This window comes from Ctenocephalides felis, unplaced genomic scaffold (assembly GCF_003426905.1).
Source record: "Ctenocephalides felis isolate EL2017-DRISC unplaced genomic scaffold, ASM342690v1 CF-g0.4_SCAFFOLD_01604, whole genome shotgun sequence".
Lineage (NCBI taxonomy): Eukaryota > Metazoa > Arthropoda > Insecta > Siphonaptera > Pulicidae > Ctenocephalides > Ctenocephalides felis.
The window spans coordinates 15,536,553-15,551,973 of NW_020537758.1; positions in this window are offsets into that span (position 1 = coordinate 15,536,553).

Genomic DNA, 15,421 nt, shown 5'->3' on the forward strand with positions numbered 1-15,421 from the left:
TATCAGTTCTTGAACACCCTGTATATTGTATAAATTTGTCCCAAATATTAAATACTATACATAAAATATTGAATTTATTGGGTATATTGTCGTTTGAATAAATATATAATATGTTTAAAAGTTAATAGATACGTAAATAAATACATATCAAAATTTTGAATATAATATGTTATATTATATCCAGTCCATTTAATTCTGTATCGACTAAGTGTTGTCGCAAGATTTCTCCTTTTTTTAGTTATTTTATTATCTTTTGAAAACCCCAAAAATGTAATTTTTTTTAAACACTATCAAAAGTCTTTTTTGTTACAAGTACATTTTGTTACTTCAATCATTTATATTTAACAAATAGAAAAAATAATGGAAATGTATAATACTAGAGCATTATACGTAGAAAAGGTAGAAAAATATGTACTCATTTATATATTATCATACTCTACATAATGTAAATAATATATTTGAATCAGAAAATCTGAATCTATATTAATTTTCTAATGCCTTATCTATAGCTACATTTCATCTAACAAGAAACCGGCAGGAATCAACGCGTTTTCTCTCCAACTCACCCGCCCCCAGGGTCGATCGGCCGGTCGTCGGTCGTCGTTCGCCGGTCAGCGCGCATAAGAAACCGGCCGAGAGCCGATGTTGCGTGCAAGCGCCGCAGCGGCCCGTCTTACTTGCTAACATTAATTCATCGCAAAGTATAATTAATGGCGACTGCCCGACAATCCCGACACCCTCCATAAAATGGGGTCGGTTAGAAACTGGCGAAGGGACGAGAAGCTTAGACGATCAATACTTCGTTGCTCCTTCTTCGCTTTGTTTCGCTTACTAGTGGGGGAAGATAAGTCTTATTCGTAGGTTGAAGGGTTGGATGCGGATTGAGAAAGGGCGAGCGAAGTAATAGCTGTTTATATTACAAAACGAGATATTATGCAACCGATCTGAATGAAATATTAATATTAAAAATACTAATATACAATAGTTGGCACACAATTGAGTTAAGTTAATGCAAAATTACAATATTCCAGATAAATAAAAATAAAACAAATTAATTTAATATTTTCTCTTGTATTTAAAGGTTTTTGCTTAGATCAAATTAGATTTTCTTTTTTTTTATTTTGTTTAATTCAGATTATTCAAGTGGATATCAGCAAATAAATAAGATCATAATCATTTACATATGTTTATCTATGATCATAACCAGATCTAAAATAAACAAGAAATAAAGATTATTGTCAAATCTAGTATTTCTATTATATCATAAGCATTAGCTCTAAACCTGTAAAATATTGCTCTAAATAATTAATGTCACAAAAGTTCAATTTGATTTTTAGTAATTATGCTATCAAAACCAAGTAAACTACATTACATCATATAAATCGTGTCAATTCGGTGAAATGTCCAGTTAACTCCTAACTAGAAAAATTAGTTTTTTATTTTAAATTTTGTTATCGGTTCGTTTTTACCCTATTATTGTGCTAATGAGGGACAGCCTGAGGGAAACAGATCCAATGTCTTATTTTTAATTTTAAAGTGATTTTACGGAATAACTGTTATATTATTTAATTAATACAAACCAAAAATTTTATGGGCACTTTTTTACAAATATCAAATTGTGTATAACTTTGATCTGGTATTGCGTCAAAAGTGTTACTATTAATTAGATTTTTTGTAATTAATAATTAATTAGATAATTAATTAGATTCCTTGTAAAATTATTATTTTAACTTAATTTATTTTCCTATTTGCAATTTTTATGTTTTTATATTTCTACTAATGTAAAGTTTTTATTGGTGTTTTTTACCCCATCCACGTTTAAGCTTTTATTGGGGTTATATATAAAAAAACTGTTGAATCCATCCTATAAAACAATTGAAAAACTTATATTGGAAAATTGTCTTCAGGTATCATAAACTAAATAAAAGTACTCAAAACCAAGAGAATTACGAACAAAAAAATAGGTTTGTTTTGAATATAGACACATGCCGTTTATCCCATGATAGCTTATGAATTGATGTGACGACTAGTTACACAGCACAGCAACATATATTTTACTCTGTTTTGGATGATGGTGGCGGACTTGAGGATTTTTAAACCCGCTTTACTATATATAAATGTGTGTTTAGAGTCAAATAATATATTACAATCTATCAATAAAATGTTACAAAATCAATTTCAATACTATGTAATTAGTACATTGTAGATTCCGAAGACGTACCAAACATTGTGTCTATTCCATAATGTACTCCAAGTTCCAAGCACAAACACAAACGTAAGCAATCTGTAACAAATATATCTACATTGTACAGACATTCGGTGGAATGGCGTTTGCGTTTACGAAGTTCTCTTGCACATATCTGGCAAGAGTACCTCCTAGACTGCATATAGTTGGAGCAGATGAGACTTTGTATCGTCTATTCTGGACGTCTGCTCCCATGCACTTTGCAAACCATCAAAGGCAACTCCTGCAACTTCCCGATTGATCTAATGCAGTTACCGTTAATGCAGACGCAGAGCTCACGTAATAGTTCGCCACACTCTCGGACTGAGTAATTCAGAATGAATAGGAGAGGAAACCAGAACTTTGGTCGAACAAATCATTATATCGATTGGATTGATATAGTATACAGGTTAATTAAATTTATCAATAACTAATACAATATTTTATACTCTTATACTATAATACTCAAAAAATTGTATTCAAGAATTAAGCTTAAAAATCTCATACAAGTACTACGGATTACGGATAATTGTGAATGATAGGGTAGTGATAGATTAGGGAATTTTACCATTTTTATTCAATTCTAGAGTTTTAAAATTTTTATCCAATCTGTGCAGAAAATTTTCTTAACTAAGTTGGTATTGTGTGCCTAATTGAAAATATATAGTTAATATTACTATCATACAAGCCAATAAAACATCATGTCAAACAAACAACGAAATTAGCTGTAAGTGGAATTCTGTCTCAAGGCAATTAGGGCATCGTGCCTTAAGGCAAATTGCTGGAACTAAAAATTGCTTAAATCATTTATTTTGAAATATTTTGGAAATTCTGAACTTTTTTTCAAAGCAATCATACTGCTTTAACTGCATAAATACGAAATATCAAAGCGCGAAAGCGCCGCGTCGCCGTCTAACGCGTAAACATTGGTACGGAACCCCAAAATGTATACTTATTGTTAAAATCTCTATAAAATATCTGATAATTCGATGTGCATATGTCTAATGTTCATTTTTGACCGCCAGATGGCTCATTTTTTTACTTTTTTCTCCATATCTCCAAAGTCATTGGACCTGCCTTTCCAAAAATGAAATGAAACCTTCCTCATTTAGTCAATAGAAATAAAATGTTTTTTTAATTATTCAAATCGGACGCTCCGTTCTCTTAAAAACTGAGTTACCGTTTTCGGCACTTTTTGCCCCATATCTTTGGAACGGCTAGACTTGCTTTCGCGAAAAACTAATCAGCACGTCTCCTTATTGATACGATTTGAATGTTTTTTGAATTATTCAAATCGGTTGATCTGTGTTCTCGAAATCGTCGATGAAAATTTGTATCCGAACATACATACATAAACGCACACACACACATACATTCATTTTTTCTAAGGTATGCCAAAATGTTCAGAAAGTTTTGAAACGTAAAGATCTATAAAAAAATTTATTTTCGATTTTCTTGCGATTACTATAACTTGCCCTACTGGAAGTTAATTGCTTATGAAGACATATGATCACGACTATCTAATGTAAATAAAAAATATAATTATTTTTCCCAAATAATTCCAATGATTTTCTCATTGTAAATAAACTAAAATCACTCAAATTATTGATTTTTCTCCATCTCAAAACTTTATTCTCAATTGCCATACCTGCGCCATCTGTTACAGAGCTTTCAAACAGCCCGCGCTAAAAATTTATCATATACCCGAACACTTTTCTGGTTTTATTCTGAAATAAAAAATATCCGAGGGGTGCGAAAATTAAATAGAGGCAGAAACACGTTTAAATTTCTTACATGGGGTTCAAAAGCTTTCCTTACATCTGCTTGCGCGAGCTTTTCATGGGTGTGCTTAGAAAGCTTAGAAGCTCCGCCTCCAAGATGGTTAGATAGAACTGTATGTCTGTGCGGTCTCTTTGTGAAATGGTTGTACTGCTTCAGATAATATGGTGAAGATCAGAGCCGAACAGATTATAAGGCAAGGAATCATGTACAATTTTGTAAATTCAACTTTGGAAATTTATTGTATAGAGGGTTTGTTTTGAGTACTTCAAAATTTTTTGAATGTTTGCAATTATTGTAATACTATCAATATTAGTATCTTTGAGTTATCGCGTGTTTGGGTTACAAGAAGTTTCTCAAGAAATTAGTGCAAGAATTGTCTGAGATTTAACAATTAATTTTAATCTAACTATGCTGCTAGTTTCTAGTCTTTGTTGGATTACCAAAACATTTTAGAAACTAATTCTACAAGTATGATATTTAAATGAAATTATTATTAGGTACTCTCTATTTTAATGTTTAGTTTCTGAAATTTGCTATCACTGCTAGGAAAAGCTAATAAGAATTTAAAATTGAATGTTATAAAATTCTCATAAAAGTTATAAGATACTTTTATTCTTAGAATTATTATTTAATTGCAAGTATGATTAATAAATAAAATTATGGTTACTATCTATGACAAAAAATCCTAGTTGCATTTCAAAATAACTTAATAATGATAAATTTGCTATCAAAGGCTTTACTGGCAAGAATTTACAATCAAAAGTAATAAAATATTTATGTGATCACCCGTTTTCATCGTCTATGGGTTGTAAGAAATAAAAGAGTTTACACTCAAAATTTATTAGAAAATATTGCAAATTTTTAGTGGTATTTTACCAACGACTGTACAAGTAAAATTGATTAATGAGCTTACCAGAAAATATAGTTGAAACCTTTATGAGAAGCTTTCAGTACATAAAAAGTTTGATTTAAGATCTTAACTTTTTTACTCAATTCAGATATTTATCGGTTGGTAAGTATTGACTGTTAATGATTTCCTTCATCATTAAATTAAATATCTTTTTAACTATCGATTTCATAATGCTATACGGTGCTACAAACTATAGTTCGTACGAGATAAATGAGTAAATATGTTCATGCCATATCATTAATAGTAAAAGAACACTATAAAATTTAATAAAAAATTAAGTGTCAGTCAATAGTTACCGATAAGTAAATATGACCATATGATTAGTAAATTATTGTTACTTCATAAAAGAATTTTCTCAAAAACATCAGTGCCAGATTTGCCTGAGATTTAACAATATTTTAACCAAAGCATGCTGTTTGTAATGTAATCGAAATTATTATAAGGTACTCTATATTTTAATAGCAAATGTTGACATTGAATGCTGAAATGTTTTTGATACAACAGTAAAAAAGCATTATAAAAAAATTAATAAAGATATCTAATTCGAAATCCTTCCAAAAGCCATGCAAAATCAGTTCATAAATTTCATCAGTCTCATAGAATAATATAATATTCTAGTTGACTATTTATTTATTTATTTATTATATAGCCCATAGAGCAGCTTCAAGGGGGCTTAAAAATACAATTTTATCAATACAGTATAATTATACTAATATTTGATATAACAATACTTAACATAATATAATATATAACATAACAACACATAATGTAAATTGAAAATAACTATCTAATTATTAACGGTAAAACTAAATTATATATGATGAAACTGACATATTCACGAGAAAATATCAAGATTAACTTGTACAGATGGTAATTAATTGTTTTAGTGATGTATTATGAAAATCGGTATCTTTAATAATTGAATTGAGAATTATATTTAGTATATTAGAACTTTAGTCAAAATTAAAATTAAAATTTGAATTATTAATGATATACAAAAAAATTTTTTTTTGAAAAAAAATAAAAAAATAAATTTTGAAACAAAACTTTTTTTTCCAAAATCAATTATTTTATTAAAAAAGCAGAAAGTTCTTCAAATCATTTAAATCGGACACTTAGTTCTCTCAAAAACTGCAATTTTTTGCACATTTAGCTCTGTATCTTCAAAATGGCTGGACCTGCTTTTGCCAAAAATAATCATCTCTTCTCCCAATCATTACAAATTGAATGTTTTTTAGATAATTCAAATCGGATACTCCGTTCTCGCAAAAACTCGATTTCTATTTTCAGCACTCTTTGCTCTTTATCTTCGTAACTGCTGGACCTGCATTTGCCAAAAACTAATCAGCATATCTCCCTATCAATAGGAATCGAATGTTTTTTGAACCATTCAAATCGGTTGTTCAATGCGCCCGAAAACGTGACTGGAAAATTATATCCATACACACACACACATCCATTTTTTCTGAGGTATGCCAAAATGTTCAGAAACCTTCAAAACGCCGAGAAATGCAAAAATTTTCGATTTCGATTTTTGAAACATTTCAATAACTTTCCCTACGGGAATATAGAAAATAAATTATCTATCTAAATATGTGTAATTGTGAGTTTGGCCCTGCCGCCAGCAGACGAGCAAAAGGGTTTCGTCCGCGCTTGAGTTTCGCAACACGAAATAGTCTGAGCCCAGGCGGCGAGAGTAGGCAGGCAGCAGGGTTCGCGGGGATCGCCGTCCGCTGCGGTCGGCATTGAGGTAGAGCTTTCGTAGTTCCAGTGCCAACAACACGGAATAATTGATGAGCGGTAATGAAAGGTGGTCTCGAACTTAGTAAAGATTCAGACCAACCTCCATATGCATATGGCCAACCTCCATGGCCATATGGCCAAAGCAGCGCTCTCGCTGATAATTAAACTTGCATAATACTCGCGTAAGTTTATGTGTTTTAATTAGTTCATGTTCGAGTTAATAATTGATGGATGAGGCGTTGTCATCACTGCCAAGTACACGTTACGTTAGCCAAGCCATGTGCAATGGATGCAAGAGTCGTATCGTCGAAGCGCCAATATTTGATATTTGATAGATGCAGATTCGTAGACAGTCGAAATCACTCTGATGCTACTTGCGTTACAAATCCTGCTTCTAGCAATCGCAAATGGAAAATTATAGAACAAAAAAATATTTACTGAATTCAATATATCTGGATGTATATGTCGGTGTCATGAGCACCGACGTATCCAGCCAGACCTGAAAAATATATCAAATTTTTCACACCTGAAGAATATATCAAGTTTTTCATACCTGAAAAATATATCAAATTAATTTTTCTTGCTGAATCGAATAAGAAACATCCTTGGGTCAGTAAGGTTCAATTTGACTTTGAGCAATTATATATTGAAAACCAAACTAAAAACATTACAAACAAATACCACATATCAAACAAACAACTATCTGACTCAGTAAAAGTCAAAGTCAGTTCAGTAAAAGTCCCATCTGATACATCATTGTAGAAATATATTTTTTTCTGTTTTTCAAAGATTTGTAACCTGGTAGTTTTTATCTTATAGACGGCCAGAGGGTAAGCAGGTCCATTGTCTTAATTCATACTACTCAGTCAAACCAAATATAAATTTTATGAGCACATTTTTCACATATATAACACTGTATATTACATTGATCAGGTATTACGTGAAAAATGTTCTCCATCCGAGTTGCAGTAACTATTTATTTAATATATCTTTTGTAAAATTATTTTTTTTTAACCTAATTTACTTTTTTAATTATTATTTTTTATTGTTTAAACCTGTGCCAGAGTAAAGATTTAGTTGGTATTTTTTAGCCCACCCACGTGTAAGTTTCTATAAAAGATTATATAAAAAACTACTTTAAATCTCTATTAAAATATATCTTATAAAACAAATATCTTATAAAACAAATAAATAACGTATAATTAAATATTATATTAAGGGCTTAAAAAACTAACAACGAAAAAAAATACTTTTTGTAATAGATTTTCATTCAAGCTGGTGACAGGTTATTCATTTTTTTCTTATACTTCCGAATATTGTTGTTAAAAAATTCTCAACTTCACTTGTTTTTTAGATATTGATGGTAGATCTCTTTATCCGTTGATCTTTAAGCCCACAATATAGGGTATAGGGTAAGATTTAAAATCTGTTGAAAATTCATTATTAAAATTTATTAAAATTTATAATTAAAATGATCACATTTTCTTTTTTAAACTATAGCTTTGTTTTGGGTATATTTTATCCTTAAAATTACTAATATTTGTCTCATATTTCTCCTAATATCAATACCAGATGCATTTGCATTGGATATTAAAGCAAAATGGGAACCAATCCCTTGAGTCGTTTGTCGAATATGCATCAGAAGTAGATAGTGATCATATAATATTATTCAAATACATATAGTTATTATTGGTATGAGAAATAATGATTCTGTATAGTAGTAACAAATATGGTTAAAAATTTGGTCAAAAATAAGGTACAGTTATCAGTCGTATATGATATAACTATTCAAATAATTATATTTATCAGCAGACATTAATACTAATATTTATATTCATCAAAAATAATCAATCACATTGTTCAAATAAACCCATGTTTTTTATTTTAAGAATTCAAATTTTTCACAGAAGGTCTATTTATCAATATTCTACTATTTTCACAATCACAACTTGTTCAAAAACGTATTATATAGATATAACTTAATATTATATGGAATAAAATTAACTCCAAAAAAAATTTAAAAAGATATCACAAAAATGTTGTAACGAGTTATACTACAAGAGTAGTATACAAGAACATGGTGTTCGCAGGATACAATTTATTAAATTATTCCATAAAAAATATTTCTCAGACGAATTTAAATTTTGTCTAGCATTCAAGGTCGGAATCTGAGACAAAACCCCTAAATATTATACGATCCTAGCATCTGTCCAGCATCCCTGTACCGGTTTTGTTCGGCGTAAGCGCCTTCGTTGACGGTTACTAACAACGCTAGACGAACCAGTTCCAGTAGGAACGAGCTTGGAAAACTGGATTCTAATAAGGGGATGCTGTGCAGGGGTAGTTTAGTCTATTGCTTGACCATAGGAATTGCCTAAATGTTTATGATTATGTGAAAACAAACCGAATCTGACCAGGTGTTATAATGACCAGAGGAGAAGGAGAGAAATCTGGGAAGCAGAGCAGGATTTGGGGATAAAAATAAAAAATCAACTAAAATGATCTAATTCACTAGTGTGAGAAGTAATAATATACTTGAGACGATAATTTCGTTATTTATTGAATTATCATATAACACAAATAAAAATTATTAAAAAATTTTACTCCTGGTCAATATTATAATATTAATAGTATTGTATTATACTAGAAAAGGTTTTAATAATCATGTCTACAAGCATTTTATATTTTTTTATATAAGCATATTTAAAATTTATATATTACTCACATGTAAAAAAATAAGTTTAATAACTAGATTTTTATTTTTATTGCATTTAGAGCACTTAAATAAATATGATCTTCATTATCTCATTAAGAATTGCAGGATTTTAATTTACTTCCTCATTTAACTATTAAAATTTTTTAAATTTTTCAACTTTTAATAGTTTTTAATTTACTTTATAATTTAACTTATTTTACTTTACTTCATAAATGACAATTTTTTGAAAAAAATAGGTTCAAGTTAATTTAAATAAAATGCTTATTATTAAAAAACCAAAATCAAGTGGCATCGCCGTACTTGTATGTATTAATATATATAATTTTATGTGTATGTAGTCATCAAAATAGTGTTAAGTAAATATTAAAAATAACTAGTGGGGTGTCTGGCATCGTGCCTTAAGGCAAATTGCTGGAACTTCCCGTACCGTAACGAAATGTTCGAGGAATACTGAATGTTTTCAAATAGATTATTATAAATATTGTAACATTGTCTAATATTTATAAAAATTATATAAACTGAATTGCAAATTTAAAATTATTTGTTTAAGTTATATTAGAACTATATTTAGAATTAAAAATAAAATCTGAATTATTAACGATATACCAAAAAACAAGCAGAAAGTTCTTTGAATTATTTAAATCGGACGCTTAGTTCTCTCAAAAACTGCCATTTTTTGCACATTTAGCTCTGTATCTTTGTAATGACTGGGCCTGCCTTTGCCAAAAAGTAACCACTTCTCCCAATCATTACTAATTGAATGTTTTTTTAGATCATTCAAATCGGATGCTCTGTTCTCTCAAAAACTCGATTTCTATTTTCTGCACTCCTTGCTCTTTATCTCCTTAACTGCTGGACCTGCCTTTGCCAAAAACTAATCAGCACATCTCGCTATCAATAGGAATCGAATGTTTTTTGAACCATTCAAGTCGGTTGACCCGTGCGCCCGAAAATGTGACTGGAAATTTATATCCATACATACATACACACACACACATCAATTTTACTGAGGTATGCCAAAATGTTTAGAAACCTTCAAAACGTCGAGAAATGTAAAAATTTTCAATTTCGATTTTTGGGCCATTACAATAACTTACCCTACGGGAAAATAATTAAAATGTTAGAAAATATTTCGAATTAAAAATTGAGACAGAAAAGTGATTTAAGCCAAAATTAGGCATTTATATTATAAAACCGGATGATAAGACGACAGCGTTATTAAAAATACAAAATATATTATAGTAAAACTTTATATAATTTTGAAGATAGCCAGAATATCACTTCATTATTTAAATTATGTATATTTTTCTAATCGCCGACCCTTATTTCACAGCTCCACGATCAATTCGCACCTGTCCTGGATGCTGCGTCCAGACCGTATACCAGTTTAAATCACGGGTGTGTATGAAAAGCAATATAGTTGGGGTACAAAATACCGGTAAAACGAGTCTGATGTCCTCGAAATGGACATCAGATCCTCTGCAAGAGATCTTCTGGCACAGATCGATGATCAGTTTAGTGGTAGACTTCTCAGGAGTAACATCTATAGTGATTTAACTACTTTGTGATCTCGCTGGGAGCACGAAGGAAGAACAGGAGATATGGAGGTGAGTCGATATAAAAATCATTAATAATTATATTTTTAATTTAAATACGTATTTTGTGTTAATTCATACAAAATTAATTTAAATATTTTTATCGTTTGGAATAAATTTTCGGTTGGAATTTGTTTATTTTATTTTATAATTCTGTTTTTGTTTCACTATATTGATGTAGTAGGTGTAATTCTCTAGTAATATTATACGGATTTATAATTCACATTGTTCATTCGCATATAATCGTATTTAATCATTTAATTTATTACTATTTAGAAATGCTAATATTTATTGGCGATCAAATTCATTTTATCGCCTATCTTATATTTTATTCAAAGTATTGGCAAGAAACATAAATAATTTTAATAATATTCTTTAAATATATAAATAACAATATATTCTAACAAAAAATTAATAGTTGCCTAAAATTAAAATATAATTAATGATTTCGAATATTTATTGAAGCAACTGAATTTTATATAAATTTGTTTGTTTTAGTTTGTATATAATTAAATAAATCTGAATATCTGATTTTGAAGAAAATTTATACGTAATATCGTACCCAAAGCTACATCTAGTTTATGTATCTACTAACTAAATATTTCATCATTATTAATTTGGGAACCATCCGAGAAACATCCCTTATAAGATGGCGAGCTGCGAACGTTTTCCTTGCTAAAATATAATTAAATAGTAAAATTTAATTTTTTTATATACCTATTACTAAACTTAAAATTATCTAGTTTTTTAAAAATCTATTTAAAAATATTTAAAAATATATAAATCTTGTATTACAATGTATTTAAAATCGTGGATATTTAAAGACAAAATATAAAAAATTCATTTGCTATTTTGTTGGTTGAATTATATTATTTATTTTCTATTTTTCTCTCTTGCTAGTTTTTGCAGTTTGATTCAAATGTTTCATTATTCATACAAAAAACATTATATTAAATTGCGAAAATAAATTAAAAAATTCCAAACAAAATATAACATTTGAAATCGGTATATTAATAATTATTAAAGCTACTCCAATTATTTTTTATGGTATATTGTTTATGATATTGACATTGCATCAAATAAATTTATAAAGTAATATGCGTTTATAATCAAACGTTTCGAGAAGAACTATGTTCTCTTTAATGATTGAATGTAACATATTTAAAAATTTAATATTAACTTAATTAATTTTTTAAAATGTTGAATTTTGAAAACAAACTTGTAAATTTACTGATAATGTAAAGTAAAATATTTACTAAAGTGAAGCGATTAAAGAGCAGATTTTAATAGATGTACGGCTTCTAAAAATTTCCAAAAGTAGTATACCTAAATATATTTCAATAATCGCAAAACTATAAACGATAACTTCTTCGGCTTACATGTAATCTTTGAGCTTACATATAGAAGGGAAAGTTCATGTATCTGAGGAGTATCAGAGTCTAAGAACCCTAGGGCCATTATTTCACGTCTGACTGCCCTCCGGAAAATATCAAAGCAAACTCAAACCCGAAAACACCATTTGGATTCGAATTGTTTAGATAACATTAATTGTAGCAAGTTATCTAAACTGTATGCCTTGTAAATGCATCCCTTGATTGGTCAAAGATAGTTTCCTTATGAAGTTCGAGAATTACATATCTATGAGAATCAGTCAAATTCTTGAAATAGTGCAAGTACAAAATAAATAAATAAATATATATATATATATATATATATATTATATATATATATATATATATATATATATATTATTTATGTGGTCTTCAATATGGACATTTTCGAATTTCCTTGCTCCTAAGGGCTCAAATGGTCCCAAATTGATAAAAAACAATTTTCTTTTAGATAGAGCGCAATTCAATCAAAGTTTGGTATGGAAATAGCATAAAAAAATTTCAAACATTTTGCAGAACGTCGAACTTTCAATAAAAAATGACACGAATTTTCACTTTTAATTCATTCATTCATTCATTTGTCGCTATTTAGGTATAACTACCAAATTTTTTTTTTATTTTCAATTTTTTTTTCTATGCTATTTCCATACGAAGTTTGATCGAATTGCGCACTATCTAAAAGTTAATATTAAGAGCTGAAACTTTCAGAGAATAGTTTTTTTATCAATTTGGAATCTTTTGAGCCCTTGGGAGCAAGGAAATTCAAAAATGTCCATATTAAGGACCACTCTAATATATACATATATAAATATATATATATATATATATGTGTGTGCGTGTGTGTGTGTATGTATGTACAAATATGTAGATCTCAAAGGTAACTTCTACCTTGATGATGTAACACACTTGTCTTCTTCTGAATTCAATTAAGCAAAGTGCTATCATGTTGTTCCGAGCTTTTAGAGCTTTTGGAAGATTGTTTTCAGAAATAAAACATATTAAATAAGTTATAACATTTAAATCTTAAATACTATTCATTATTTACCATCATCAGAATAAGCGCTGTTTTAACTGTTGAATTTATTTTGATTTTTTGAAGTCATGGTTTGGAAAGTAACCTACCATTTAAAACGACTATTATAAAAAAGTTAGTAATTAGATGTAATAAGTATAAGATGTGTTACATCTTAATTTAGTAACTCTTTGCAGAGATATATTTTGAAAATAAAATAGTGTTCTGTATGTTATCCTTATGCGGTACTAATTTTAATTATCACAACACACGCATATTAAAATTATATTGGGACTTAAGAGGTTACACCACTCTAGCAGTAAAAAAAACGTATGTTTTTGCCATTTTTTTTCGAACGGAAGGTAAAGTATTAAAATCATTATAATAAAGATAGTTATTTCTTGTACTTTAAAGTAACAAAATAAAATATAATTGTAAAAAAAAAAATTAAATGGCGGTACCACATCCATTTCGGCGAGCCGCGTCAAAATCTGCGGCACGCAAAATAACTACAACAATTTGAATTTCTTTTGCTAGAGTGGTGTAACCCCAGTTCTAGTAATTTCTGAATATTTTTCTATTAAATTAAGAATTTTCATATGTTGATTTCTAATTAAAATTTTAATCAAACACTCGCATTCTGCTACTAATTTTCTTATGTGGTCTCCCAAAGATTTAATTCCTCGAACCTGTTAGGCTTAAATCATAATAGAGGGCCTAGCAACGGGTCATTCCCAAAGGAGTCTGACTTGTTGGATCCTTCTTAAACAACCTACTCACTTCGGGCACTTGCTTATGACGTGTCTTTGAACAAACCATCAACCCTCAACCCTCGATTTTCAACCCTTTCGGTCTGTATAGAATATGGATAGATAGTTGACCAACGCTATAGATAAGACGCTATTGAAATGTGTTCTAAGTAACCTAGATGATGATTAGCTGTTTCATTTGCCTCAAAAGGGGATCTTGGAATTAATCTCGAGAGAAAACGGGTAATTTGATGTGACCGCCATTCTGGGAACGAGATCCTTACAATGAGCTATAAATATACTAATTTATTATAGCAGTCAATAAATTATTTCATCTAATTTATACATATACAAGAAATGCAATTTTTTAACAATTCTAAGTACCTCAGTAATTAATGAATTAATAGCTTTGGAAAAGTGAAGTGAAACAAGTTGTTTATATCTCTTTGAAGTAATTTTTATAGACTTTCGATAAAATCAGAATTTGACTGATTCTGATAGATATGTAATTTTCAAACTTCATAAGGAAACTATCTTTCACCAATCAAGGTGAAAGATAGTTTCACCTTGATTGATTTTTGTCGCATTTGCGACATAAAATAAAATGTGTTTTTAACACAACGCACAAATCATATAGTCAATTAATGTAGTTATGGAGTATACAGAATATAATAATAATAATATTCTTAGTTGACATAGTTGGTGAAATTTGTTATAATATACCTATTTTTTTTTAAATTAAGTATTACCTGATCATTTATTACAGTAAAAAATAAGAGTGGGCATATATAGAGACCAAAAGGTAGACGGGGCTCAAATTTTGATCTTTTCCAAAAATTTATTACCTAGTTGTTTTTACCCCATATGCAGGATAACTAAACAGGTCTTTTGTCTTATTTTTAATTTTAAAGGATTTATACAAAATAATAGCAAGTTAATTCAACCAACATATAAATTTCATGGGTACATTTTTACAGAAATAACACCATACCTTGATCTGGCACTTTGTCAGAAATATTCATCAGCAAAGTTGGAATATCTAATTATTTAATTTATCTCTTGTAAAATTGCATTTTTAACTTAATTTACTTTTTTATTCAATATATTTTATTGTTTACATCTTTACCAGGGTGAAAGTTCAGTTGGTGCTTTTTACGTGTGAGTTCTTGTAAAGATTATATAAAAAACTGCTGAATCTTAAAATTAACAATAAATCTTATAAACCAAAATAACGTATACTTAAAAATTATATTAAGGGCTCGTAACTAAACATCAGAGTTCACAACCAAAATAGCAAGT